At 42.4% G+C, this 3,712-nt stretch overlaps 1 long non-coding RNA gene across 2 annotated transcripts; it reads left to right on the top strand.

Moving 5' to 3' along the window:
- Positions 1 to 1,270: 1,270 nt before the first annotated feature.
- Positions 1,271 to 3,470, top strand: LOC107558476 (uncharacterized). Of its 2 annotated transcripts, none has more exons than XR_001605479.1 (3): positions 1,271 to 1,432; positions 2,169 to 2,246; positions 3,383 to 3,470. It is a non-coding gene; the product is annotated as an uncharacterized lncRNA (long non-coding RNA). The 2 variants fall into 2 exon arrangements; XR_001605480.1 differs by lacking the exon at positions 1,271 to 1,432 and adding an exon at positions 1,999 to 2,045.
- The last annotated feature ends 242 nt before the right edge of the window (positions 3,471 to 3,712 follow it).

Below are 3,712 nucleotides of genomic sequence, written 5' to 3'. Positions count from 1 at the left end.
AAAGCATTTCAAGTACAGGATACACTGATGACACTTTTGAAGGGGTGAGATAAAGATAGCAAACTGATGGCAACTGCTTGAATCATTTAGTAATTAAAGACAACACTATTACCCTTATTGCATTTTATAGTCACAATAGTAACCACACAAAAAACAAACTTTGATTGTTGATTATGGAATTGCTGTGGAATAAATTGCAGAGTTATTAGAACGTACAGAATTAAGCAGATCCTGAATGGCTGGACTATAAACGGCTTTGAACTGGGCTAATCATGATATCTATTAGATAAGCTTTTAATCAGCCACCTGCCTAATTGCATAATCAAATCAGCAACCTCTCTAAAAGAAGGTGATGCATGGATAGCAGTCTGGTGCTCTTTCTAAATCTTCGCTTTCCGAAGGTCAATGTAAACCAAAAATGCATCATCTGAGACCTGTCAAGTAAGCCACATGCTGGTCTGCAAATCACAACACTTACACATGGATTCATCCATACATGTGTTTACATCAGCAACTGTATCTTTAGGGCAAAGTGGTAATGGCATGTTGTTAATATGATTTATTTGTCTCTGTCTTCTGTTAGGCTAATAATATCTGATATTAAAATACACCCTTTTTTATTCTCAAATAAATAAATAAATAAATTCTGGTTACACCTAAAGATTTAATAAGTGTTTCTATTTTTCTGCTTTATTTTTAATGTACGAGCAGGTACAACTGCACTGGTTTGTAGCACAAATAGTTTTACTATTTACTGCGCTTACTGTTATACTTCATGTTATTTTCCTGTAGCAGCTAATACATCGCAAGTTGCACATTGTCTTGCTTCCGTGTTGCATAACTTAATTTATGTAATTATTGCTAAAGCAATGCAGAATAAGGCCACATTTATTGTGCAATATATACAGTATAACCATAGTAGCATGGTCCACCACTACAGTGAAATATTTCAAGTGTATATAAAATATCCATACATTATACAGTACATATAAGCATAGAGAGAAAAATGTTTGGGTAGTCAGTGTTGTGGGATAAAAATGACTTAAAAATGACTAGAATAAAGATTTTAGGACTAGGAATGCACTTGATTATGCTGTATACTGATGACTGTATTGTGCGTCCAATACGATATTCAGGATTTGTCTCTCAGTGAACACAGTGCTGCATCAAGCTGCAATCAGCCCTCTTCAGCTGAGTCTGATTGTGGTCAGCTGCCATGAGTAGGCCTTAAACAAACACCTTGTGTGCTGTCATTGTTGGCCTGTGCGTTTCAGCACGAGGCTGGGCCACCACAGCCAAGTGTTTCAATTCCTGAAGAGCTTCCAGAAGAAATTAGTATGTAATGACCGCACTCTGCAAGAAGAAAGGCCCATTATGGCTCTCGCTGACTGTACTTGGCTTTCATTTGCAAGCTAAATGGATGCGCGCGAAGGTGAGAGTTCACTAGCCATTCAAGTATTTGGCTTTAACAGGCTCCAGCACTCTTGCTTTAATTCAAGCAGAAGGACAAGTATGAATAATCGCTCTAGATAAGACTCATCAAAACACGGTTCCAGCGCCTGCCTGCCTTTTTTTTAAACCCCCTAGCCTCTTTCTCGTCTCCCTCCTCCGCATCCAAATGGACAGCGAAGCCAGGTGACAAAATGCACTTCACGTTGTGTCTTTTAATTTGTTAGCTGTTTGCTGTTGTTAACAGAACCCAGTATGATTTTGATGGACTTTTCTGAATATTGAAGTTTAGCTGTAGTTGTGCAGTGATTTTGGTAGAAAACGCAATAGCCCCTATAAATGTAATGCGATTGTTACCTGATGCTAATACATGAGTGGCGTTCCTCCCTCCTCCATCAGACAGCCCACACTCCCTGTAGCATATATAGCCCTCCTAAATGATGTGTGTGTGTGGCCAATTTGTAGAGAATGACTGTGTAAGAGATGTCTCTTTGTTAGCCCATAATAACCAAGGACGGAATGTTTTATTTAGATACATGAGGGTGCACAGCCAAAAGCGCTAATTCGTGGCCCCGAGGGTGTTCATTTCACGTAATGTATGCACAGGCTAATTTATAACACTGTGACTAATTTCCATTTCTTGTGCTTGGAGTTGCCTTGCTAATTACGGGATTTTTTTCTTTGGTCATTTTTTCTCGACTCTTCTTTCATAATTACAGCTCAGCATTCAGGGAAGGAACTGTTGCAAATGAGATGGGCCTCGCCGTGTTGGGTGACTGATGCACTCCTACGTCCAGGTGAGCCCAAATCCCTGACAAGAGCCGCCGTTTCACCCCCATCTGCTACAGTCGCCGCTCTTGCCGCACATCTTTGATGTGAGCTGTCCTCGCCTGTGCGACTATACCTTATCCTGTTTCCCAATGATCAGATAGAACCGCCTGTAATTAGCTGGGCGACTTTAATTAGGAAAAAGTTAACTGTTACATGAAAGCTGCCACATCTGTGATCCTACTGCTGCCTTGGCGTCAGGCTCCCAGGGGGTCCCCATCAAAGGGCTCCCTCCCGCTGCGCAGCCCCACTCTAGCATGCTCTTCTCTGCCAAATCAGGCCTGCCGATGCCAAGTGACAGAGGCGAGCGAAGATGCAGACATGAGTTAACTGTGCAAAACAAAAACTGAAAAAAAAGAGGAGGACCAAACGCATCACTTCGGTCTTCCTTGTCTCTCGTTAGGCGAGGAACACGAGGCCGACACAAAAGGATCTGAGGCCAAACAATGTCACTTAACAAGACATCACTGGCTCATCATTAGCAATTTGCCAGGGCATAATTTGTTCCTCCCCTCACATAATAGGTATCTAGGGATGTTGTGAACGGCCTTCCGCTTGTTTCGCTGTTTATTTTTCTTGGCCCGAGTCTCAGAAGCAAACTTGCCACCTATGGCGATGAGCAGGACGGTGCTGTTGTGATTTTCGTTTCACAGTTCCAGTAAGACCTCCTTTAATTAACTCCCAGGCTCATCCTCCTTCATTTAGGTATCTATTTATCTGTTTTACTTGAGACAACAAGCGACTGTCAGGCACGTCACTTGAAAGCACGGAATGCCCGCCAAAGGAAGATTAAAAGCACCGAAAACTTAGGGATGTCTGCTGTTATGATTTCAGATGTGGAAGGCATTTTTGTTTTTGAAACCTATTACCCCTTGGGAGGAATTACAGAGGCTGCGAGATGCTGCATGCCCTTTTTCTTTTGCTTTCCACGCCTGCTTCGTTCTCTCTGCCCTCGTCTCCCTGTCTCCCAGCCATTTTCAAGAACAGCTGCATTCTGCTATAGTCGTATTAAATATGCTTAAATGGCTTGACGTGTATCACTGCCATTAATCAGAAAGCGAAAGGCTTTTAATTTCATTGTGCTTGCATCCTGTTTTCCCCACAGATGGTACAGACAGGGCTCTAGAAACCAGCTCGCGCTCTGTCTGCCTGTCCCATCGCTTCCTATTCTGTGGGCCTTTTGTCATCAGCAGACATTGAGCTGCCATTTATATTCAACGGACACATGCACTGAGGAAAAAGCCATGCCAACTCATAACAACAATAACATGATGCGTAAACACAAATACATCACACGTCTTGACAAGTGCGCTTCAGATGTCAATCACTCTGAGAGGAGCTCAGGGCTTTACTCCTCACTTGCCATTAGCAGCGCTTAGCATGCTAATTAAGCCTTGCGTACAATCTAAGATGCCACCCCATGTATTTTTGTTTT

This window comes from Sinocyclocheilus grahami, unplaced genomic scaffold, assembly GCF_001515645.1.
Source record: "Sinocyclocheilus grahami isolate Dianchi unplaced genomic scaffold, SAMN03320097.WGS_v1.1 scaffold646.1, whole genome shotgun sequence".
NCBI lineage: Eukaryota > Metazoa > Chordata > Actinopteri > Cypriniformes > Cyprinidae > Sinocyclocheilus > Sinocyclocheilus grahami.
This window is presented reverse-complemented; position numbering and strand designations above follow the sequence as displayed.